The 26,132-nt window shown below is 50.7% G+C and overlaps 1 protein-coding gene across 3 annotated transcripts in view; it reads left to right on the top strand.

The window, feature by feature from the left end:
- The window catches only part of CYRIA (CYFIP related Rac1 interactor A), a 96,643-nt gene that overhangs the window by 24,529 nt on the left and 45,982 nt on the right, over positions 1-26,132 (top strand). For 2 of the 3 annotated variants that reach the window (XM_074341690.1, XM_074341687.1), the window contains exon 2: positions 16,053-16,207. The exons of the other annotated variant lie outside the window; for it this stretch is intronic. The gene's annotated coding sequence lies outside the window, so the exon portion shown is untranslated. The remainder of the gene's footprint in view (positions 1-16,052; positions 16,208-26,132) is intronic. 3 annotated transcript variants of the gene reach the window in all.

Raw genomic sequence — 26,132 nt, 5'->3', positions numbered from 1 at the left:
TGGATGTGGGACGTGAAATAAAGAGGAGGCTGAGATGACTCCATAATCTTGTCCCATGAAACTGGAAGGATGGAATTGTCATTAGCTGAGATGAGAAAGGAAGTGGATGAAGCAGAATTGGGAGCAGAGACAGGGAGTTCGGTTAGGGGCCATGGTAAGTTTGAGTTGAGACTTCAAGTGTGGGTTTTGAGCAGGCGGTGGTGACCACAAGCCGGGGGAGGTGAAAGCTGGAAATACGCATCTGAGACTTGTATCAAAATAGAGATGATATTAAAGCCATAACACCGGGTGAGATCACCAAAGACATGAGTCCTGATAGGGAAGAGACTGAAGATCTGAGTCCTAGGGAATGCCAAGGTCAAGACTTCTGGGGAAAAAAAAAAAAAGAGAGAGAGAGAAGGAACCAGCCAAGGAGACTGGGAAGGAGCAGACATTAAGTGGGAGGAAAAATAAAAGACTGTTATTTTAAGACTTTCTAGAAGGGATGATGACTCAGTGGTGCACAATTGCTGACGGTCTAGGAAAGATGAAAGTTGACCATTAGATTTCTCATCGTGGAGGTCATTAGGGTCATCCACCTCTGACCCCAGCCCGCGCAGCCTGCCTCCTCTGCATACGGTACGCTCCTTTAATGACACCACACTCATCTGGTGTCTTTGGATAGCTGTGCCACCACGAACTAGCTGCATGTCTGCAATCTTGCAGCCATCCTCACTGTGTACGATGTGCCTGTGTAACGTGAATGAGCACCTCCTATGTCTCGGCACCGATCTAGATGGAATAAATCTGCCAAGTCAGTTGGGCATTCCTCTGCCCTCATCTGTCTTACAGCCTGAGGAGTAAGGCAACGCTTATAGGATCTCATAGCAAAAGAAGGAGATTGAGATGGGAAAATTATGGGAGCTCAGAGGACAGGAATTTTCCTTGGGGGTCAAGATTAAGACCATAGTTGGATAGGCCTTTGAATTTGGTCTTGAAGGATAAATAGGGTTTGGAGTTACGGAGTTAAGTAGAGAGTAGACTCTTTTAGACAGAGGGGAACAGAAGAGCAGGGGCCTGCAGGTGTAACAGCCGGAAAGGTGACACTGAGCTGGACGGTGGGGCCTGGGAAGGAGAAAAAGAAGGTGAGGCTAGACTTTTGGCCAGGTGAAGAGGGCGTTAGAAATTAGACGCTGGGCTTTATTTCTTGGTCAATGGAGAAATCATTTAAGGCTTTGGAGCCGTGGAGTGACGCAGTGATAGCTCTGCCGCTTTGGGAAGAGTTGCCAGCCGCGTGTGCAAAACCATCCAGTTGAAAGATAATAAGGGCCTAAACTAGGGCAGCAGCAGTGGGAGGGGAGGGGGGAACAACGTGAGACACTGCAGAAGCGGAGTCCGTGCTCAAGAGTGCAGGGTGCGTGGATCGTAGCTGGGGCTCTGGGCCCCTCCCTGAAGGCCACGTAAGCCCCTTCACATGCAGTGGACCATGCTTGTCACCTCCACCCCCATCCTCTTCCGAACTGGGAGCACTCAAGCTTCACCTCATTAATGAAATGAAGCTTGTTTATTTTGGAAACTCTGTGATTCACACCGTTTCTGCGTGTAGGAAACAAAAGAACTCTGCATTTCAGGACTCTCCACCTGCACTCTGCCCACTTGAAAGAGGTAATGGTGGGGATGTGAGCCACATGAGCTCTGGCGAGGGTCCCTCCAGGTCACCTCCAGCCTCCCAGCTCTGATCAGTTGCATCTGATCTGATCAATTGCATCCAGCGTTTTCAGTAATTAAGCAAAAGCAGTTCTCAAAGCCTGGGGAGGGATCCACAGCGCCTCCCCAACCGGCGGTGCCTAGGAAATGCCAAGTGACCCAGATGGGGTGCAGGCAGCCTGCCTGCTCATTTTCCCCAGAAAACCCAGCCCTGGGGAGCATGGCCTTTGTGCCAGAGGATGGAAACCCTCTCTTTGCTCTGCGACTCCTTTAGCATCAGCTTGGGTGGGCAGAGATGTGGCAGGTGAAGGCCCAGGGGGCTGATCACTGATTTCGGGAAGGTTGGAACCGCGGGCTGTGGGGGAAGGGCCTGGCCCGCAGCCAGTCCCAGGATCCCAATGCATGTGGCAGCGTCGGGGGAGCAGCCTTGGTGGGGAGGCTGGCTTCCTCCTGAATCTGCCCTTAAAAGGATAGAAGTGCTGCTATCTCGTCGGCATTGGGTGGCATTACTGATGATAAATTTCTTAAAAGTGTGGATTTTTTCTCCCTTTTTGCAAGGAGTGTGTGTGTGTGTGGTGTGGTGTGTGTGGTGTGGTGTGTGTGTGGTGTGAGTGTGGTGTGTGCGCTGTGAGCGCTTTCACACAGTTTGCAGCCTGTATGTGTTAACAGATGGGTTCATCCTCGTCTTTTATCTAGTGTTACAGAAGATAAAACTGAAACTGGATGATACGCTGCCTCTTCAATTTAAGAGAGAAAAAAATAAAAAAGCTCTTTAAGGGAAGCCCTTCTGGTGGAAAAGAGTGGTCCAAAATATCGTCTGGCTTTACTCAAAAGGCAAAGTACAGCAGAACCCTTTATAAATGATTTTTGTCCTTCCCCCTGCCCGACTTCTCCAAAATATATGATCTCTGAGTCAGAAGTAGGCCAAGCTTTAAGGCTGCCATGAATTATATATCAAGAGACATCATTACCCTGGAGTCTGGAACAAATGCCCCATGGTTTAAATTTTACAGACTTTTTTTTCCCCCTAGTGGCAGCAATTTCTGGTTTTGCATTCTTCCAGAAATGGGAAAGGAAAGCATTTTACAAAATGCACGATGAGATGTTATGCTAATAAAGAAAAAGGTAATTGTGCAGCGGTTGGAAATATTCCCCTCTGATGGAAGCTTTTATCCCGCGACACTGGCCCCACACTCCAGGTACTTGGGCTGGCAGCCTGCTTCCGCTTTGTCTTGCCTGATTTCAGCAGGAGTCAAAGACATACCAGAGCCAGGGCTGAGGCCCAGGAGAAACAAATCCACTGGGCCATTCTCTGCCCACCCTTGATGGCAAAGAGCTCGCCATTCCATCTGAACAGCAAATATGCTTTCCCCACCTGTGTATTCCCTAGGATTTAAGCAGGGTGTGAGAATCATTCTTTAATTTGAAACTGGGAACATTAACTGGATAAATAGGAAAGGTGGATGTTTGGTGTTTGTTTTTTTGCCTCTTTATAGCCATCCCGTGAATTGGAAAGTGAGTTCTGAACATAGGATCCCGGGACAGGTTGTTCCCGGGTGTAGCATCAGGCAGTGATGGTCTCCTTTGCTCTGTGTGCCATGATCATCCCCAAGTTCATTCTTCTGGGGTGCATATTTCCATATTATCTAGCCTGGAGAGAGGCCAGGGGTAATTCTTCATATAGGCTTCTCATCTTATTTTTAATCTTTACTAATCCTTTTATTAATTATCTCACTTTATTCTTGTAAGACTTTGGGGATATGAAGTGCGCATCATGTTTCTCCCATTTTAGAGATGAAATCGTTGACAGCCAGGATGGAGAAGTCACTACCACTAGAGTAGTATATGTGTACACATACACACATACAGACAGATGTGATATAAAATATAAACCTGGCAACCTCACCCTGTCCCTGCCAAATAATGAAAGGTAAACACTGTGTATTGTAATTGGTGTTTCATGTATTTATCTTTTCTGGGAGCTTATGAGCTCATGGCACGGGTGAGGATCTGTCCTTTGTTCTCAGAATCTTCATCCCCAGAGAGGAAGAAATACAAGAAGCTAGTGACAGGATGCAGGGTGGGCCTCAGCAGGACCCCTCTTCCTTATTGCTGTCCCTCTGCCTGGATGCACCCCAAACAAGGGTTCGACCCACCAGGTAGGGTTTTAAGACTGTCCTGTGTGCCGTTCAGGAGTGTGGCTGCATTCATACCCCAAGAGGAGATCACGATGGCCATCTTATTTCTCGTCTCCACTGACCCAGGCCCTTGGCACCGCACCTGGAACTGTTGGCCATTATTAGTGTGAAAAAGGTCAAGCTTGAAATCTGATAATTCAAGAGATTATTAATAATGCAGCAAAATGATTTTGCCATTACTGGAGAAATTGCATTGTTGTTTTGAGCGTTAGGACTTTAAAAAAAGAATTTATTTAAGGCAAAAGCATCAGAATCAAAACCCTTCACTCGGTCTGTTTGGACGTCAGTGCACTTCTTTATTTCTCTTAGCCTGGTTTCCCTCATCTTCACTGTGGGGATAAGACCCATGCTGCCAGGTCACGGACGTGAGGAATGAATGAGAGATGAGGATGGAAGGGGCCAGCTTGAGCCGAGGATGGAGTGGCTTCTCACCAAGTGGTCGTGTTTGAAATGTCTTTCCCTGTAGCTGTCCTTCCATCCTGTGGCCCTGAGGCCTGTCTGGATTGTAACTAGCTTGTTCCTGGGCTCCAAGGAAGCCTTGGAGTTTGTGGTTTAGAGATCTGAACCAGAAGATTCACTGGGCACTCAAAAAAGTGCACTGGGCTGAGAGTCAAAGAAACTCTGTAGCAGGCCCGGGGCAGTTCGCCCCTCCCCCAGGCCACAACCCCCGTGCATCAAGTGAAGTGCAGGTGGGGCAGGCAGGTGCTCAGGCGGCTTCCAGCTACAGCATTCTGCCAGTCAAATTTCTGGTGGAGTGAGTCATCATTCATAGACCAGGAAGGGCAAAATTACCCTCGTAATCCTGCTCGCACTTCAAGGGCCTGAGAAGCGACTGGGTCCTACAATCTAGAATTAGCTCTGAACCCTTGGGCTTTTAATGAAAGGGCTTTATGAGTCAGATGGGGTCTGGCCAGGGAGACACAGAGGGAGGTCCTGTCCTGTCATCTGGTTCTTGAGAAACAGGGAGTCCCACAGGGGGAATTCCAGGAAAGGCTTGTGGCAAAGCTGCACCCCACAGCCCTGCTGACTCGGGGCCCCTGGGCCCCAGGACAGTCAGCATGTTGCCTGTTGTCATCTTTTCCTTGTGAGTGGCTGCGCTGTGCCAGCCTGGTCCGATTCTCTTCCCTGTGGTGGCCGCCATGCGTGGAGTGTATCTTAACCAGCGCCGTTTCCGCTTCGGGTGGTTTGTGCTGAATGCATTTTCAATCCCAAGTGGTACCAGGGATAAAAGGATTGTCTCCAAAAAGTGGTTTCTGAATGTGTGGAAAGCAGCGCTGCCTGCCGTGTGTTTTTAACAGTTGCCTCCCCAGAGAGAGTTTGAAAACCTCACCTTTCAAGATGTTTCAACTCCTATTAGAAAGTGACTTGAATAAAACTGCTCTTCTGACCGCTGCCACTGTGATGGCCAGGCTAGTGGTTGCGCGTCTAACCCACGTCTCTAGAGCTGCGATTTCACACCATTTCTTCCCATCTCCCTCCCAGACAGGGCGAAATCCCGCCTGTCAGATTCTTCTGCGTGGAGTCACTGTGGGGGGCTGTGCACACACGGAGTGCGGGTCTGTGAGAGAGTACGTCATGGGTCCAGCTAGACTCACTTGCTTTTCCCACAAACCATCACCAAGCACCTACTGTGTGCCAAGCACCTACTGTGTGCCGGGCACCGTGTTAGTGCAGGAAGTCTGCCGTGTTCTTGCGCTGCTGCCCTGTAACACATGTCTCAAGTTTCCGCACCCAACGGCCTTCCAGGGTTCCTGCGAACTGACCCAAGTTGCTTTTATTTTTCTCCCAGATGCTAATGTGTTCAGGGAACTTGAGTGGGCCAGTATCTTTAGATCAGGGTTTCTCAAGTTTGGTACTACTAACATTTTGGACAAAACAAATCTGTGTTGTGGGGGGGTCTCCTGTGCATAGTAGGATGTTTAGCAGCTTCCCTGGCCTCTACACATGAGATGCCAGTAGCACCACACACCCTCCAGTTACAACCAAAAATGTCTACAGACATTGCCAAGCATGTCCTCATAGCTTAACACTTATCAAAATGCCCTTACATCCATGGTCCTATTTTATATATTTGTGTGTTATGAAAGCAAGGATTTTTTTTTTTGCTCCCCGTTTACTGTTAAGGTAATTGAGGGCTAGGATGGGAAAGAAACTTGCCCAAGTCAAACAGTGAGTTGGGGGCAGAGCTATGGCTACAATTTAAACCTCCTGTTGTCCTAACTCAGTGGCTTCTCATGGGACCCATTGAATGATGGCTGGAAAATATTTAGCAACTGACTCTCTGGGGAAAAAGAAAAACAAAACAGACCTGATTAGGAGTGTTTGCCAATTTCCATGGTGTAAACATTCCCACGTGGCTGATTTTTAATTACAAGACCTCACCGAATATGAAGTTGGGAAGAGATGCATATAATTGCATCTGGCGCCCGCTGGCTCCAGGCTGCCATTGGATCCACATGTGCTTCTGTCTAGATATGAGCCTTGCTCTCTGCTGCACTCCGTCCTTCCACGCTTTCCCCCATAAACACACGCAATTATTACTGTCAGGTGCTGTGGGTGGGGGGAGCACTAGCCTGGTGAGGGTGTTTGACCACTGACTCTTTGGATAAGTATGGAATAGTTAGAGTGGGATTTTCTCCCTCTTCTGTTAAATAGCCATCCAGTTTCACACTCTTTCCATCTAAGGGGTTGCAGGAGCTCATCAAGAGGCTCTCCTGTGCAGAATGAACTTTTAGGTAGGAACTAAGCGCCATTTCTCAGCATCAGATGTTTTGAGTGTGAGATGCTTAGAGCTGCAGCTTAGTGATGGCCACTGGGCTGTGGGATGTACCTTTCTGGCCCATAGAAGTAGGGTCCTGGCTGGAGCGTTAGTCCAGATATGAACTGTGACTTCTGCAAGCCTCGGTTTCCACTGCTGTGAAAATCTCCTCATCACTGTTGTTGTGAAGAAAGCATGGACTCTCTTAGGTCTGAGCCGCGGATGTCTGCTCTCCCACCTGGCTGTTTGCTGGATTAGCTGGTTGTCACTACAGTATAAGCTTATCAAGACGAAGGACTTAGTTGGCCTGGATTTCTCTCACCTTGGCCATGGTTCAGTGCCGTTTGCTCCTAGTCATCTTCTCTGTGGTCCAGCTTTAGACCCAGGAGAGCCTGGGACTGTGGGAAGAACCCTCAGCTGGGTTCCTGCCCCACCTTTGGTACCACCTCGTTACACAACCCCAGGAGTCCTTTGGTGTGGCTTGAATGTGGGCAGCCCCGGGGAGGGGCGGGAGCATGCTGCAGCATTTGGACTCGATCTCAGAGGTGGTGGGAAGTGCTTGTGGAATTCTAAGTGAGGGACACACATCATCAGGTATGCGCTTTACAAAACTCTTTCTGCAGAGCGTGGGGACGGAGTCCAGGCAGGATGTAACCAGTTAGGAGTTTGGTGTAAGGGTCCAGTCAGAAAGTGTTGAAGCCACCCACGGGCAGTAAGTGCCGAGTGGCGCAGACAGAAAGTGCTAAGCGAGTTCAGACAAAAGAGAGATCAGTGTGGGCTGGGTATCAGAAAAGCATCAGAGAAGACTTCATGGTGGAGGTGAGGCTGGTGCCGGCTTGGACGGATGGTAGAAAGGATGGAGGTACACAGAGGGATAAGTCCGGGCTGCAGACCAGGGCCACATAGCACCAAGATGCAGTGAATCACATTAGACTTAAACCGAGAGTTTCTGTAAGGATGGTTCTCAATTCTTACAGACCTGTTTAGGGAGGGACTTGAACGCTAGGCTTAGGAACATGGGTTGTGTTAGACGGTGGTGGTCTCACGAGGAAGGTGCATTTCCCAGTAGTCGATTTCTGTGAGGATCTTATCCCGGGTATTTTTCTGTCCACAATTCCCACTTCTTTTTTCCCCACAGCAGGGTGTGGGGTGCCCGGGACCCTGACGGGGGGGATGTGTATGCATTTGCCGCCGGCATCCCTGTGCCACTGGGGAGGACAGAATCCCTTTGCATCTTGAGGATGAATGCTGATCACATGACTCCTCATTTGCCTCGCAGCAGGGGGCCCAAGAACTGGAGCAGCTGTGTTATTGTCTGAGGATCCCCAGTGTTTGTCTGCCGGGGCCAGGGTGACTGTCCTTGTCAGCAGCGCAGAGAAGCCTGCTCCCAGCTGTCACTGCAGGTAGTTCCCCATCATTCTTCCTCACGTTGACACGACTTTCTCCTCTTACTAAGAGCGACGGACGTCCCCCTTGCCCTGCTCTGCTTTGTGAAGGTGTGTCCAGCTCTGTCCGCGAAGGTGACGGATGACTAGCCTCGTCTCATCCGAGAGAAATGAGATTTGAACTTTCTGTGAAGCTTGAGTAAACAGAGTTTGCTGGAAGATGGCACAACTAAACATCATTACCTTGGAGGCTCACGTGAGGAAACGGAGGCTCAGAGGGGTGTTGTAACTCACCCAGGGTTGCACAGCCAGGAATCAGGGGGTGAGGACTAGAACCTGTTGGATTTGGCTTGGGGTGTCTGCGGGAGGGCTTCTACTTTTCACGTCAGCCGAGGCCAGTATTATCAGAAAGCCACTCTCCCCAAGCTCTCCACTGAAGGGCTGTTCTAGACACTGAGAGCCCCAAGTGCAAAGACAGCTTCATTCATTACACAGATGGCAGAGAGGGACATGCCCAGGGTCTGAGACTTAGGGTCAAAGCAGAAACTAGAGCCCAGAGCTCCTGATTCTCCACCCGCTGTGCTTCGCCTCCCACCTAAGCAGGATGTCCACAGAACACCCAACACGAACCACCTGAAAGGTGCCCTTTGCTGCTGGCCAGGGGCTGCTGGGAGTTCACAGCTTGTTTGTGGTCCTTAGGTGGTGTTTGCCCTGGGAGACCCGTGTGGCTTTTGGGTGCATGAGTCCTGCCAGGCTTTGCACGGGGTGCCAGTGTGCACCGGAATCTTTGAGAACTTGGACAGCAAGGGACTCAGCCAGATGGGCTCTGGGACTGTGCACAGTGCAGTCCGGCCATGGCACCGTTTCTCAGTTTCTTACTTCCGGGGAGCACTGGCCTTGAACTTCCATAACAGTCGTTTACTCTGAGAGTCCAGGTCAGTTCTGCCCCACGTATTGAGGGCCAGTTGTATTTGCTGAAGTTCAAACAGGTGCCAAGGACTGCACTGGTCACGTGTAATGTTTTAATGTTGCGGAACCCGAATGCCTAAAAGGGAGCGATTATTCCCATTGTACAGACAGGGCAGCCAAGGCTCAAAGAAGTCACAGTTCACAGTTGTTGGGCATGAGACTCCAGGCTCTTTCCATAGCCCCGCCCTCCCACAAACACTTACAGAAGCATTTGCAATGCTAGCTTACTGTTTGGCGTCACGAAAAGCATTGGCGTACGTAAAGTCCTCTACAGTCTGATAGCAGCCTGTTTCTGTTGTATCGCTGCCCCCCTCTTCCTCCCTCTGCAGCCACACCGAGCCGTTCCCTGCCCTCAAGGAAGCTGAATTTTACAAAAGCAGCCATCTGCATTTGTCATTTGTGCAGGGCTTTGAGCTCATTACAGTAGCTTATAAACATCAGTAAGACATGTCCCTCCTCTTAAGGGACTTCCCATCCATGGCAGAGATAATGCATGAACATAATTAGCTATGGTACGTTAGTAAAGAAGGCTCGTTTCATCTTCAGAGTAGCCCAGAGGGGCTCGCTGGGGTACATGGCTGGAAGTCTGCATCTACCGGTCTTTGCATCTGAAGATCAGACAGCATTAGTGAGGGACTGAAGGTCACACAGCTCAGCCAAGGCCAAGTTCTAGATACAGCAAGGTTTCCTTGCCCCATCATAAAGCATTCCTGCTACATCAAGACATCCAGGCTTGTGTCCGTGGTGATGGTCGGGCATTGCCTCCACTGCTTGGACGGTGTTTGCCTCTTTATTGCCGCCTGCCTGATGGAGCCTGGGTGGGTGTCAGCTGCTGATGCTTCAAACCTGTTAAGTTGTGCCCCTTCCCTTCAGAAAGGTGACGATCCTGTAGTTGCAGCCCTGGGAAGGGAAGTGGGAAGGTGGAAGTGCCCCGGCTGTCTGCGACTTGCCTGGACTGATGCTCAGACTTGTCGGGGAGAGGAGGCTGATCTCATTTGATCTCTAAAGTGTCTCCCCCTCTCCCACCCTAGAGGAGGACCGGATGTAACCGACACTGTGAAATATCACATATGAAATAGTCACGTGATGTGCAGCCTGGTGCCTGGCTCGTAGTCAGTGCACAGCGAAGAAGAGTGATGGTCTTCCGTCCCATCACCCTCATCCCCCGGTGCCCTCGGACAGTCTAGAGTTGCCTGAGCCCTGGCCACTCTGTCAGTCACTGTTCATCTCTAGGCTGCTTCCTGCTCCCAGGCTGGGCTTCCCTTCTGGGTCCCTGGGATGAGAGGCCACACGCTGAGATGGAAGAGACAAGAGTCAGTCAGGGAACTGTGTTCTGGTCCCAGCTTTGCCACCTGCTTGCTGGGTGGCTTTAGGCAAGTCCCCTCCTTCCCCTAGGTTTCAGGTGTCCCCTGAATGGCATTAATACCAACAGCATAACAGTAACAACAATAATAATGACAGCAGTAGTGGGCTGAGTGGTGGTCCCAGTCCGCCCCCAAAATAAATCCGTGTCCCAGCCCCCAACAACCTGTGAATGTGACCTAATTTAGAGAAAAAGGTCTTCCTATTTACCAAAAGTCACCACTGGCAGGCACTCCTATGCAGAACAAGTAAAGAGGCGGGCCGTTTGTGTGATTGCAGGGCAGGGCCCTGAGCCCGGCAGCCGGTGCCTTGAAGAGCCCTTCGGGGTCTCCCGGGTGAGCTTCCAAGAGCTGTCAGAAAATCGCTGGGCCAGAGGTCCTGTGATGGCCCCTAATTAAATAGATGCCGAGACGGTCTCTTCCGAGACTGGGCTAATTACTCTCTTGTTAGCCTTTCACTTTACCTGTATTGATGTGTGTGAGATTGACTTACGACTGATTTCCTGGTTTCAGAAGAACAGCAGACTCTTTTCCTCTTGACCAGAGATTCTTAAGGAGGCAGATTTTTTAAGAAACAAAAAGCAGGCTTTAAGCACCACCTTCATCCTCTCTAGCTGCGTGGGATCAGAGGGGAGACCGCTGGCCAAAGGGCGACAGGTCCACCCGCTCCGGGCGGGGTCAGTGCTGCTGGCAGTGGAGACACCCGTCCTGCTGCCTTAGGCCCCCGAGATGGGAGAGCCGCCAGCCCTCAGGTTTGGGGGGCTGGCTGGTTATCAGAACAGCTGCACATTCAGGTTCTGGGTGCGAGGGCACAAGGCACCCAACAGTCCTTTCAGAGAAGATTGCTGAACTAGTCACACCCTCGCTTCGGGTATCACAGCACATCTGCCTTATAATCAGGTTGCATCAGCCTGGTTTATACGTAAGGACCACAAGACCAGTGGTTATAGGAGACTTTCTGGTGTGCAAAGGGAGAGTGAGTTGTTGCAAAGGAGTATTTGGGTGAATTGAAAGCAAGGGATCGTCCTGGAGAATAAAAATGACCAACCCCGTGGGACTGTGGGTTATAGAAGGGCGGCCCTATGTTCCCGTGTGCCTGGGACACGCCTGGTCGATGCCTGTTGTCCCAGTGGCGTTATTAATAGGCCCCTTTCACTCTGAGAAGTACCCAAGTTTGGATGATAAATCACACGACCCCTTAATTGTATGTGACCACACCTGCACACTTAGTGTAGCTGGAGTGTGGATAATCTCTACAAGGAAAGGCCTGCACGTTTGTGCTTTAACAGCTCAAAGGTGGCTGCGGGTTAGCACCGTCGTGCAGTCATGGGGAGAGCCTGACACCGTCTCACGGCACGTGTGGCTCAGAGGTGAGACCGTGGGCCAGGGTGTCAACTTGACAGCGGTTCAGATCCTTCCTCCCAGCCAACTGGCTGACCTTTAGGGCCTCACTGAGCTTATCTCAGCTATAAATTAGGAATAATAGTATGGCCCTCATAGAGTTGGTGTTATTACTGAGCAACCTGCGGAAAGCATCTGTTTTGTTTCCTGATAGGCTCCAACAAATGGTGCTTGACATTATTATTATTACTACTATTATTTCATGACTATGCTTACTTTGGCTCTAGTCTCTCCAGCTATGAAATGGTGAGTGAGGGCTGGCCCCTGCCCTGCCCTGCTCCCCAGGTCTTTGTGAGGCTGAAATCGCACAGCATCCCCAGAACCCAGGGTCCCTGGGAGTACGTGCACTGACCATTCCAGGTGGGGACTTTTGGCAGAGTTGCTTGCCAGCCTGCCCAGCGGGTCCCTCCCTCTATGACATGGGAACTGGGTTCCCAAGACATCATCCCTTCCACCCACCCTGATGACTCTCCCATCTTGGGCCCTCCCCGCCTCGGTCCCCTCCCCAGCCCACCCCACTTCCTCCTCCCACGAGTGGTGCTGTATCAACACCAAGGCCAGGAAGTCATTTACTGGTGGTGCTGGCTGCCACCGGGGGGGCTCGCCCAAGGAAGGCTGGGGACCAGACTCCTGGTCCTGCTTATTCAGCACCTTGCCATCAGTATTCCCTGCCTGGAGAGTTCCCTCCCTTCCTCCGCCTTTTGAAGGAAGATGTCATCTGTTCCTAGAGCCTTACTTTATCCTCTATTTCTTTCCACTAATTGGCTGTTCTACACGCCTCGCCCTTTCTTTCCTTGTTTCTGTTTTTTAATGTAACTGCTTTGACATGGAGTGTTAACCCCATAGTGGCTAGGAGCAGGAATCCAAGCCAGACTGCCTGAATTCAGATCTTGGTTCTACTACTCAAAAGCCAAACCCCTTGGACAAAGTGTGTCAGTTTCCTCATCTGTAAAATGGGGTGGGAGTGAGGTCCATCTGTCTGGTGTGGCTGCTGTGAGGTTTCAGGAGTTACCAGATGTCCCAAGTTAAGTGACACCGGAAGCCCTGAGGATACCTGATGAACGGGGATGGTGTTTGTTACCTACAGACCATCCCATTTGTTTGTCTTCTCATGGGCAGGTGCGTGTGGTGCTGGGGGACAGAGGCTGTCCTGAGAGAGGGGTCCTGACTCGGTATAGGCTCTGCTGCGGGGACTTGAACAAGCACGCTGCCATCTTGCCCTTGGAGTCCGTGTCTGCCCAGCCTGCAGGGCGGGGAAGTGGTCTTCCAGGCTCCTCAGACCCCTCACCATCAATATTGCCTTCTCTCGGTTTGCCCCCTGTGCAGCCCTCCCACTTCTGGAACCATTCAAAAGTGGAAGCTGGGCAGCTGTTCTAAGCTGTTTCTCCCCTCCTCCCCTGAAGGGCAGGGGGCGGGGCAGGAGGCAATGCAGGGTTAACAGGTCACCAGCCTGGAGGTCAGGAGATGCCTGTTCTAGTTTCTAGTTTCGGTTGTTGTGTGACCTTGGATAAGTCATTCCGTGTACTTGGATTTCAGCTTCCCCGTTTTTAAAATGGGATAATGACCCCCTGCTTTGCATGTGTCTTAAAATGGCCAAAGAAGACAAGATACTGAAGAGCACTTTGCTGGCTGCCAGGCATGGCAGGTGCCGCCTCCTGATGGTCTCAGGTCGTGCCGGTCTCCTCCATGGAGCAGAGGGACTGTGGCCGCAGCTCCGGCCATCCGGAACCACTGGCGACAGAAGCGAAGCGGCGTCGCTGTTGTGTGAGGCTGGGCTGCTGGTGGGGACCCGAGACGGGAGCTGTGTCTGTCCTTGCGTGGTCTCTGTTCTCCCCGCTGGACCTCTGGCCCATGGGTGACTCAAACGGGAAACCATCAGCCATCCCTTCAAAAAGCTTGGACTCCTCTCAAAGATGCGCTTACTTTTCATCACTCTGTGTTTATTTCGATGGTGGGAGAAGCGAGCTTCCGCCTTGATCGGGTCTCTGTGATCCAATCAATAAGATGGAGGAGATGGGACATGGTGAAGGCTGGGTTAGGATCCAGGTCATCTAAACACTGGTCCGTGGACCACAGCCAGCTGGTGACAAACTCAGGAGCTTGGCCTCGACTCCAGGTTGGGGCTGTACTTTTTGTTAGCTTCTCCAGATGCACAACCAGTTTGGGGAACCACGGGAGTGGGTGGGACTGGTATCTGAAGGCATGCCCGTGAAGGGGCTGTGTTCCCTGCCCTCCTCCCCCTACCCATCAGGAGGCTGTAAAGTCCTATTCGTATTGGTATTGCAGTGTGATTAGGTCCTTATTAGGGTCATCTCTCTGTGTGGTTGTTCACCTTTTACCAGGTGACTGGCATCCTTAATGATGCCTGTTGGGAACTGGGGAACTTCTGAAGTGTCTGCAAATAAGTAGAGGACGAAATGGATAGGAAAAGATTCTAGAAGTGCCTTAGGGTCATGGTCTGGAGGAGACTCGCATCCCACTGCCCTGACCCGTTTAGTTTTGTGGTAGGAAAAGTGGGTTATCATTTTGAGAGCATTTGAGAAAGTGGTGGGGGTGGGACAGCGCCCCCTGATGCCTGATCACTGCAACAGCGCCTCCCGTGTCCAGGTCCTTCTGCTGCAGGGCTGGCCTCGCCGCCCCAGCTTAGAGGTGAGGGCCCTGCTCTTCTTACCTGGGGACTCTTCTTTAGAAATTCCCCCTCTTCAGTGTCTACCCCAGGTGCCCGTGGGAAACAGCACCTGTGTCAGGCCCCCTTCTCCTCAGCCTGGGCTCTGATGGGAATTCACAGGCTCAGCCCCAAATCTGGAGGAAACCCACTTCTCTCCCGGCTGCCACCATGACCTGGTTTCCCAAAATGCAGGGCTCAGAAAATCACTTTCTCATCAGGCCAAAGACTTTACAGAGTTGCTGTGTTTTCTCTATCATTTCCTTCCCTCCTCCCCGCCCCCCCCCCACTTCCTGTTTTTTCTTCCTCTTTCTCCACCCCCACCTCATCTCTCCAGCCGTGCCCCTGGTCTGAGAACAGGAACAGAGGCTGGGCGTTGATAGCCATGATTTCCTCCGGCTGCTCGGAGCCAGGGCCAGCCCGGCTTCTCTGGGGCGCATGAGCCCTGGCTGGAAACACACAGGAAGCCACGGCCTTTCGAGCGTCCTCTCTGAAAGAGCAGCAGCCTAACAAGAACAACCCTTCATGTCCTTACACCATGAACCGCTTCCGAAGAGCTCTCTCCTGCCTTCAAGCTAACACACTGGAGAAACAAGACAATTCCTTAGTGTTTTGGCCTAATAGCTGTAGTCCAGTTTAGATGGACCAAACACAGAGATGAATTCACATCTGGTTCTGCACCGAATTTTCTCCAAGACTCTGCAGATCATTCTAGTATTCTCAAGCTCGGTTCCCTAACCCTCTGGGACAGTGGAGTGCGTGGTACCTCCAGAGGAATTTTGGAGGCCAAAGTAGGGAGATATATCTAGAAGATTCACACGGTGTGCCTTGTAGATATAAATATTATTTGCTTAATAAATGTGAGATCCCTTCTTTGATTTTGGTTTTCTGTCCAGAGGAGTGGCTTTTCAAATGTACGGTGGTCAGAAAAATCACATGATAAATGATACCGGTGGGAAGAGAGTCTCTGTGTCTGTTACCGTGTTTTCCTGAAACATAGAGACAGAGACAGAGACAGAGACAGAGACAAGGAGAGACGAGGAGGGCCAGCAGCTGGGTGCGTGCGCGTCCCTCACTAAAACCAAAGCCCACCTCCCGCTGTGATCAGGGATTCCATTATTCCATGGCAGTATTTTTCTCATGGAAAACAGGGAAAACCATCCCAACCACATGCCTGAGAGGGGCTGTTTTACTAATTTAGCTCCCAGGGGTAAAACTACAAAAACAGCAATCTGGAAAAAGTGCCACCTCCTCCCTTTTTGAAAATCCATTTAAAAAAAAAAAAAAAGAAGATGTCCATTCAGGGTCAATGACCACTTGTTTAAGTCAGCTTGACAGTGTGACTGCTTTTTAAAAAATTCCAGGGGCCAAAGGGTCAGAGACACGTTCTGATCTGGAGCCTCCCCATCCCGTGTTGCTGAACCCCTGAACCGGGCTGTTTTCCCCTCTGAGCTTCAGCTTCCCCGACGACAAAACGGAAGCCGTAGACAGGAGTGGCACAGCAATTTCGTCCAGCCCCGGGAACCTGTGATTCTGGGACTCTCTCTGCTCTCCTTAAAAGAATGTGTTCTGATGAGAGGGGAAGAGGAAGTGGCCTCTTGTAGTAACAAGGCTTGCATTCCCTTTTAGCGGATTATCACTCACTAAAGACAGAGAAACCGCAGGACTCTTGAGGGCCACAGCCCTGATTTGGGGAGCCAGACTTGTCTCGGCCAAACAGCTGCTCTTCTGGTCTGTTCCACCAGCCTGGATTGGTGAATCTGTGTCACAGGAGACATCTCCAGGTAAGAAACAACTGTCTTGGCTCATAGCAGACAGCAGGAGCATGACCAGCGTTTTTGGTGCAGAGATTGTGATGTGCATGCTTGCAGGTTATCTGGAAGGATTCAGGAGGCCATTCCATCAGATTTGTCCTCTTTGATTGGAAGCCGTGTTTCCTAACACCACGTGCACGCAAAAGGAGAAACACAAGGACGTGATTAATAATTAATGTACATTTCAAAGAAGCTGTGATTTTGAAGTGGTTAAAACATCCCTGGGTTCTCTCACTGCCTTCTGAGTGGGATCTGTCACTGCCTTGAGTCTTTTGAGTGTTTAGGCAGGAAATGAGTCGCTTGGAACTGCATGCCGGGGGAGAGCAGAATAGAGTGGCACTTGTAGGTGGCTTTCTCCCTGCAGAATCCATGTGGGAGTTCCTCTCTGCCCATCCTGGCCATCCAGACTGGGACCAGCAGGGAGAGAAGCAGCCAGCCTGGGATGGAATTTAGGTCTCCTGCCAGAGGTCTGGTTGGCATCTCACTTGCCATAAACATTTTTAGAGGTAAACTCAGCTTGTAAAGTTGTCATCCAAGGGCGCCACGGGCCACAGCCCCAGCCCCTTGTCCTCTCCCCTCACCGCCAGCATGTGGTTAACTCCCTCCTCTCTCAGCTCCGCCCAATCAGTCCTGGACATTTTTCTCCTTATCCGGAAGGAGAGGGCCACATCTACTTGAACTTCTTCATTGGACTTGGACCTGGCATCCCTCCCAGATGATGAAGGATCTGCTCAGGATTCAGCATCCTGAGCTGTGTTGTCTTAGCGCATCTCCTTCCCGCTGGGGCAGGGCACCCACACATCCAAGGTCAGGACCCAGGAGGAGATGGCAGTAAGCCGAGAGGACCACATACCCGCTATTCTTTTAGCAGCTGCTGCCGTCACCTCCTGCTGTCCTTTCCTGAAGCTCTTCTTTTTCATCAAGCCATCTTGAGTTTCCTTAAAACCTAAAATCAGAAGCATTTCAGAAGGCTGAGCCCAGGACAGAGGCAAGACCAGTTGATTCCTATGGTGTTTTCCAATTCTGTGTTCTTGTGATTGTTTTACCCCAGATTTGTTTCTTATACCAGAGTCTCATGCTTGGGGGAGGGGAGCAGGTTTCTCTTTTGCTCCTTTCCTTTCTTCCCCTTACGGTTTCTTTCCCCAGAGTGGTCCCTGACTGAGCGTCATTCAGAGAAAGGAGAAGAGCTTTTGAAATGAGACAGACCTGACTTCGCATCTCAGTTCTGCTATTTATTGGTTGAGTGATTTTGCCTAGATTGTGTTCAATTCCTGAGCCTCTGCTTCCCCCTCTGTGAGACGGGCCTGTCTTCCTTGTGTTGCAGGCTTGTGCGGAGGCTCAAAGGAGACCCTAATGCAGTAGCGTACTTTCTTGCTTATCGTAAACGTCAGAAAATGCCAGCTTCTTTCCCTGTCCAACCTGATCAGAGGTATTTAAATAGAGCTTTGAGCCCCCACTGGGTTGCATTTGAACCTGTGCCTAAAATCTAGGGACGAGCCTCATCTCCACACAGCCTGAATCCCACCCAGTTAAAGAAGGGAGGGGCTATTTCCAGCTGCTTCGGATTTCAGAGTCCCTCTGCAGTAGCAGCCTCCCCTCCCTCCTGTGGCCAGATTGCCCTCTGCAGCTCGGCCATTGGAAGGTTTGCTCTGTTACCTCCAACTTCGGGGCTCACTCCCTCCTAGCCCCTTGAGTGCCTCCTTTGTCTCCTGAGATGTCAGCTGAAAACTAGCTCACCCTCAGACCAGCATACTTCCAAGACCCAGAGGCAGGCGCTGACCACTGGGGTCAACTGATGTGGGGGCCCGAGACAGTTCGCTTTCAAGCCCGTGTTCATCCAGGGCTGTGGCCCTGGCTTGCTTCCTTGGCTCTGAGCTCCTGTGGGGCATTCGTGTTTCCAGCCACCCGTTCATCCCCCAGATATTTATGGAGCACGCGCTACACAGCAGGGGCATTCTAGGTGTTAGGGCTCCAGGACAAGACGAAATAAAATAGGACTCCTGTTCTGGAACTTGCATTCGGCTGGAGTCAAGGGCGTGTCAGCAAGTCCAAGAACATACTTGATATCAGGCAGTATGAAGTGTTCTGAACACTGCAATCTGGCGGGGGGGGGGGAAGCAAAACTAAAAAAAAAATTAAAAATTAAATTTAAAAAATTTAAAAAGAAGACAAATGAACTTATATATAAAATAGAAACAGACTTACAGACATAGAATACAGACTTGTGGTTGCCAGGGCGGAGGGAGGTGGGAAGGGATAAACTGGGGGTTTGAGACTTGCAGATACTGACAGGTATATATAAAATGGATAAACAAGTTCATACTGTACAGCTCAGGGAAATATATTCAATACTTATAGTAGCTCATGGTGAAAACTAATATAAAAATGAATATATATATATTCATGTGTGACTGAAGAGCTGTGCTCTATGCCAGAAATTGACACAACATTGCAAACTGACTATAACTCAATAAAAAAATACTATATGAAATATCAAAAAAAATTTTTTTTCAAGCATAAATAAATAAATAAAGCCAGAGGGATAGGAAGGCGGGGAACAGGCATCGCTATGTTAGGCAGGAGGCCGGGGAGGCCTACCTGATAAGGTGTCATTGGAGCAGGACCCGGACAGAGTGAGGGAGCGAGGCTAGAAGGGAAGCTGGACCAGAGGCTCTGAGGTGGGGACGTGCTTGGGGCTTAAGGACCAGCAGGTGGCCAACAGGATTGGAGCAGAAGGAACGAGGGACAGGGGAGGGAGGTGAGAACAGAGAGGAGGGGCAGGTGGTGTGGGTCTCAGAAGGCCCTGTGAAGACTTGGGTTTTCCTGTTCTGAGTGGCTTTTCCAGAAATTCCTCTACCCTTCCTCCTCTTCCCCAGAGCACCTCAAACGACTCATCCCTGAAACATCCCTAAGGAGAAATAAAGAAGGATGCTCTTGGCCAGAAGAGTATTAGACCTTCATTCAAAACCCTGTATTGGGCGCTAGGTACCGAGACTCTGGAGATGAACGAGCTTTGGCCCCGTGCTCGGAGCCCACGGCAGGGCGCTGGTCCAAGGCTGCCTAGAGAACATGCATCCACAAATTAGGTCCAAGTGAGCAGCTGTCCTAATTTGGTCATTGTGAAACCAACTTGCTAGAGTGGGAATTTTCCGCTGGAACCTCCCACAAGTCATTTGCACCAATTGTCTCAGGGTTCATTCACCTAGATGATTGCCAAGTCTCGCCTTCAGAGAGGAGGGAGGATCCTGCCATTCAGCAAACTTGTGAGGACCTGTTCTGTGTCAGCACCAGCGCCAGACATGGGGTAGCAATGCTGAGATCCAGCGACTGCCCTCAGGTTGTTTCCGGTTTTCCTGGGAGACCTGCTAGTGACTAGCAGCACACCACTTCTCAGTATAATGATTAGAGTGGGTGTTAGGGAGACAAGAGGAGGGACGCCTGACCCCAGGAGAGGGACAGAGCCTGGGAAGCTTCCTGGGCACGCTGTCTCCGCTCAGTCCTAGAGATGAGGAGTCCGCCAGGTGAGTCGGGGTGGGTGGGAAACTTCAGGGAAGGTTCCATGTGTCCAGGCATAGAAGCACAAGCAAGGGGCACCTCGTGGAGGAACCCTGGCACTGTCATTCCCTGCAGCCATGGAGGTGCGCTGAGCTGCGTCTGAGAGTGTGAAAGACTCATTCAGATAGACAAGCTGCAAGGATTAACCAGGGACCATGAAGGTCAAGCCGAGAGGGTTGAGTCCATCCTGAACACAGCTCAGAGCTGGTCACAGTGCTTTCAGCAAAGATGGATGGCCTGGCAAGACCATAGTTTTACAAAGCAAAGGGTCTAATTTTATTTGACCCTCTGCTCTCTAAAGTGCTAATTTGACATCCACTCCTTGTAATATTATAAGATCACAGTTTCCTCCGCTGTAAAGTAGGTCCATACCAATTACCTGAGTGATATGGTAGGGAGGGTAGGCGATACCTGGCCTTTCCACCACCAGTGCCCTGGGGAACGGGAAATGCTGACAGCGTCTCACGTGCAGTCTTGGTACCAGGTTGCTGGTGAGTGGTTAGAACAACAAGCCTTGTTTCTAGTGGGAGAGAGTGGCTGGTGGTAGCCCATGCTTTTCCAGTAGAAATGATGGATTTAGATCTTGATCTGTTTTTTTCTAGTCAGAAAACAAATCGTTAACTGTATTTCTTAACCCTCTCTCTGCTGAAGACAAAAATAAGAGTGTTCCCTTTAGAAATGTACACAGATGTTAAACAGATAAGAACTAAGCCCTTACCAGGCAACAGATGCTGTGCTGGGCCTGGGAGCATCAAGGCGTATCAAGCGTGGTCAACCCCTCAAGGAGTTCGTAACCTCGTGACAAAGACAGAGAAACCATCCATCATGGGAGCAGATGGTGGGTAAGAGCCCCGGCATGTGAACGAGGGGATGTGGGTGCAGAGAGGGAGGCTGCTCTCTGCCCAAGCAAGTCAGGGAAGGCTTCCAAGGCGGGGCATATGAGTTGGGCATTGAAGGATGAGTAGGAGTTGGGATCTGGGAGAGAGTCCGGAACAGCACTCTCATAAATGAAGGCCAACACTCAATTCTCGGGGTTGGTGGCGGGGAGGAAATAGCCAGACTGCTCGTCATCACACACAGATAATGCCTCAACTCTGCTTTTTAAAAATCTATTAGTCGCCACCTTCTCATCCTCCCACCTCATTCCCAGCAGTAACTAAAAAGAATCAAATTGACTAATACGAGTTCATTTCTTCTGTGACCCCACGGAGGTGTTAGTGAGCAGAACAGGATGATGAGGATCAAGAAAAGAAGCAGGAGGAGGAGGAGGAATCCAGTTCCATCTTCCAGAAACACAGATTTAACAGCATAGCTGTCTGATGTCAAAATTCAAATTTACAAAGAACTGGGTCTGTTTCTTTGCAGTAAAAACTACAAGAGATTTTTAAACTGTATCTGTCCTTCTGTCTTTCTCTCGGGGAAAAAATACATATCTGTCTATATATGTTTGTGTGGTTGTGTGTATACACACCCTCATATATAGAAGTATATAGTGTAAGTGCATATATATGTATACACACATATATATTATATGGAATTTATTCTACTGTAGCACAGAGCTTAGTGCCGATGACCTCCAGTCACACTTGTGGAAGGTGGATGCATGGGTTAGCCTCGACCTTGCTGACCCGCACGTGTCCCGGGATGTGCCAAGCTCTGTGCACACCGAAGTGCTGGATGCTCACAGCACACCAGGAGGGCGTCTCAACGCCAGCTCCAGAACAGGAAGCCGAGCTCAGGGAATGAAGCGTCCTGCCCAAGGCCCACAGCTATCAGGCGGTCAGGATTCAAACACTCCTCTAAGTGCCCCTCTTCGGCCATACGTGCTCTGTGTCCCCCTATCTATGAACAGTGAAGCTTCTGGTAAACCCAGGAGGTGATTCTACAACTAAGTGTCAGCCTTGGAAGGGGCCGCACCCAGCACTTCCAGACGCAGGACTGGGTGGAGCAGTGGCATCCCGTCGTGGAGTCGGGCGTGCTCGTGTCCCCAGATCCTCTGCAGATCCCTCTGGTGCCAGCAAACACACTACACATTGCCCTGCAGGTGTCTGCTCACGTGCTTCCAGCGACGGGGTGCTCACTACCTGATAAGACAGCTGGTTCTATTTCCAGGTGTCGGGCACCCTTCCTGGAAAGCAGGAAGGAACCCAGGGGTCAGGGCAGACCGCAAAACTGGCAGAGAGAGGAGTTCTGCAGGACTGCTCATGCTGGACGCAGGCTTGGAGATGTTCCCTCTGAGGACCTCCGCGGGGCCACCCGTTCCCCACAGGACGCCTTCCCCACATGTCAGCTCTTTCTTGCCTGACTCTGCTGCTGGCCAAGGAAGAAGGGCCGTGGCAGTCTACCGATTTCCTTCTGTTGTTATAATGTAGCATACAAGGAGCCGGAAATGTGGTGACATTTGCAAAAGCCTGTGTCCCTAGTTTTAAGGAAGGCCACGGAACAAATGGCGTGCATCGGAGTGGACTTTGGGTGAGATTCGTTTTCACGTGGTCACTGTGAGAGGCTGTGTGACGCTGTGGTTAGTGGTGCAGACCGAAGCCGGATGCCCGGGCTGGGATCCACCTCTGGGGAGCTCAGGTTCGCTGGACCTTTCTCCTCCACCTTCCTCATCTGCAGAGTGAGGAGAGCCAGCAGTCCTGCCTCACAGGGCTGCTCTGATCACGACACAAGTTCATGCACGGCACGGTGCAGAGTGGGGCCTGGCACGTGGTAAGGGCTCAGTAAGCGTTCTTCGCTGTTTTTCCTTTGATCTAAAGCCTCACTTGATTATTCTATTCAAAGTCAGTTTCTGGGATGTGCTGTGAGTCCAGGCATTTGAAGGCTGTTTACTAGACCTCTCCTGTGTGCAGAACTAGTCAAGGTGATGGGGTCTCAAAGCTGGATCGGCAACATGACAGACGCAGTCAGACATCACTAGTGTGGGACTCCTGTACCGTGAGAACAAGCCAGGCCTTTTAGGAGACCAGAGGCTGGAGAGTTCCCTGACCAACGGCTTCTCGGAGGCGCTGGGGGGTCTGGAGTGGAGGGGGTGGCAAGGAGGAGATGGAGGCAGGAGCGGGGGTGCGCAGACAGTGGGTTGAGAGAGGATGGAGGAGTGAACTAAGGATGACTTAGGGAGAGGGTTGCCGTGCTGAATGGGAGACTGGGGGGAGAGCTAAAGGGGGTGGGATGGCTTGGGAGTGATTTTTGGTGTCGCTGTGGGCGGTAAGCTCTGCCTTACCCTTTTCCGTGTGGAATGCCTGCGGGTGCCAGGTGGAGATCCTCCACTTTGCCTGGCTCTGGTGTCTGCGAGGAAGAGGGCTCGGGGTGGGCCAGCGGAGGGCCCCCACAGCGCAGCTCAGAGCCGCCCCGCTGCTCCAGGCAGAGCGAGCACAGGCCCCTCTGTGTGCGGCCCGGGAGCCCTGGTCGGGCCTCCTCCTTGAAGGGCCTGACAAAGACTGGCTTGTTCTGCCCTGACATCAGACCTCGCCCTCAGGATTTCTCTGTTCTTCTGGGGCAAGATCTCACACAGTGAGAACAGCGTGAAAGGGAAGGGGGGAACCCAGTGAGGACTGTCTCGGACGTCACCATGCCAACCTGCGGCCCCGGCGCAGGGTAGGAAGGGGGCGCCTGCCGTGTGCGCCCCGAGCATCTTCTGGGCCACGCCCCAGGAGGGACAGCCCTGAGTTGCTAACATCCTGGGCAGAGCCCAACGGGACCTGCCGGTGTTGGTTCCGAGAGATGCCTGGTCAGTAACGGACAAGACATTAGTGAGTCATGTTAATTAATTGCTGCATACAATGGGTTGATTGTTTTCTGGTTTTTGTTTTTTGCTTTTTTGTCTTAAGTAAGCAAATGTTGCATTTAACACCTGGGTTTTCTATTTTAACAAAGATTTACAGAGAGCATTTTTGCCTTGGAAATTTCATGGAAGCTAACAGTTTCAAGGGATCTGTGAGGTCATCCATTCTAGCTTCTGTCTGATCCTTTTTTCAGATGAGTAAACCAAGGCTGGGAGAATGGAAAGAGTAAAGACATTGTAATCATGCAGCTCCAGCCTCCGGGATTCTGATCCTGTATGACAGGCACTCAGCACAAAGCCTGGTCCACACTGGGGGCTTATGAAACGCTCTCCCTGCTTCCTTTTTGAGCTTTGGTTTGTGCCAGCTGACGCCCATAAATGAACTCACTCCTAAGACAAAATGAATGTGAAACCCATACAAGGGGAAGTCCTGATTTCATTTCTCTTAAATCCATCAATTCTAAAAATAACCATTTACTTGTGAGCTACGGGATGAAAAGTGGATTTGACACTGGAACACATCCTTAGTCTAGCGCATTGGTTCTCAACCTCACGGCCAAGGCCATAGGCTGGTAAGTGAGAGATGAGCCTCCACTGTCTCTCCAGTGTGTTTCCCACACTCCACTTTCCACGCCACCGAATGACCTGAGATTAATCTGTTTAGCTGGGTCCTCAGCTGGTGGGAACTGCCGGGCAGCCCCAGACCTAGTGCTTGAACCACAATTTGCTATCTTCAAGTGGAATTTAGAAACAGCCTAAACAGCACTTGATCTGTCCATGAGGACCGGGTGCCCTAGTGCAGATGCAGGGCATAGCTTTCAAATTTAGTCACTTGCGGCCACAGACAACAGCCTGGGAACGCCAGCTGCAGGGTGAAGTTTAAACCAGGACAGTGCATGGTTGAGTCATCCGGAGCAGGGCTGGACTTCCACATAAATCTGGAGATAAACTTGGTGAGTTTGTTTGTTTGCTTTAATTGTGGTCTTGCTGGATCAATCCAAACAGGGAAGTTCCACGGTGACTGTGCCGCCTTCTCTGTGTATTCGGGTTTCCGGCAGGAGCGTCCTCTCTGAAAGCAACACTGCACTTCCAGACGCCCATCTGTCTGTAAATGTATAGGGTTGGGGGTACAGATCGCTGATGGAGGGTCTCCCACTCTCTTAATTTGCCTTTCCAAAGTATTTCCCAGATCACAAATATAATTTTAAGTGGACATGTCACCAAAATGAGCTGTCTAAATTCATTTCGATGAGCTTGGAGAGGATTTCAACCTTTTCTTTCTTTCTTTTACTCTTTACATTTTGCAACTCGAGTCAAGTTGATTCAGCCACAAGACATGTTTTTCTTGGTGGAAAACGTGATTTAAGGAATTAGCGAAAGGGGCTGGGGAGAATGATGACTAAGCCAAATGGTTGAATCTATTAATTTTTCTCTCCTAAATGTCAGGTCTCCATTTCTGGCAAAGTGGTCAAGATCAGTGCTTTTGAACTGACCTTGAACAAGAATGAAGTGCGTTACTGTGTTAAGTAAGCTTTGGCTACTGCAGCTGTGAATTTGCACCCTTTTGATTACTAAGAGGAACAACGTTTAGAATATATTCAGGGCGTTGAAATTGATCCCTCTGCTTTGTTCTTTTTACAAACTTCTGCTTTTATACTAAGTAGCTGCGCTGACCGGCATTTTTACCGTGAGATGATCACGCCTCTTAGTGGAGAAAGTACGTAACTGCAAGCTGGTACATTTGCCCAAAGAAACGCTGTGTGTTTTAGCAGAAGTCCATCACTTCAGTAACTCGTAAAGCCAAACAGCTCATCTCCTTTGGAGGGTTATTATGGGCTTTAAATGAGATCATTCGTGGACGGCACTTGAAACAGCACTGAGTGCGGGGTTGACACCCCGTCAGCAGCTGCTACTTCCCTGATCATCTGAGAATGAGGATTTGGGAAGCAGGGATGGAGCAAAGTCGTTTTTGGAGTCTTCCAGATATCAGCTTCAGGGCCCTCCGGGTCGGCTATGATACATGTTAGGAAAGATGACCCAAGAGTCGTGGGCCAGGCCTCCCCTGGGACAGGACTCTCCCTGCCGCCCACCTGCCCCGAGGCGAGACGAGGCGAGACCACTTCAGAACATGCACGTTCTCGCCGTGCAGGAGTTCTGATTTAAAAGCACAGCATCCGCACGATGCAATTCCACCCCGCCTTGGGGAGGAGACGCTGTTCCGTGGCCCCGCCTGTCCCTGACATTGGACTTCTCCCAGCTCTGCCCCTGGACATGAGACGGCGCCACAGGCCTCCCTGTGCGAAAGCGAGTCTCTGGCTGTCTCCTCCTAGGAGGAGCAGGAGATGCCTTGTTCAGAAGTTAATTTGTGCATCACTGAGGCCCGAGTTTGCTTTTCTGAGGACTCAGGTTTTCTGTCTTCTGATTGCGCAGCAGAGCATGAGGTCCCGTGAGTCTGTTTCTTTATGTGCCCAAGGCCGGTTACATCTCTCTTAAACTAGGCGTGAACGTGGGGGAACGATTTTCCTTCCCTCTCTCCTCCTTTCTTCCTTCCTTTCA

This window comes from Camelus bactrianus, chromosome 15 (genome assembly GCF_048773025.1).
Source record: "Camelus bactrianus isolate YW-2024 breed Bactrian camel chromosome 15, ASM4877302v1, whole genome shotgun sequence".
In the NCBI taxonomy this organism is placed as follows: domain Eukaryota; kingdom Metazoa; phylum Chordata; class Mammalia; order Artiodactyla; family Camelidae; genus Camelus; species Camelus bactrianus.
This window is presented reverse-complemented; position numbering and strand designations above follow the sequence as displayed.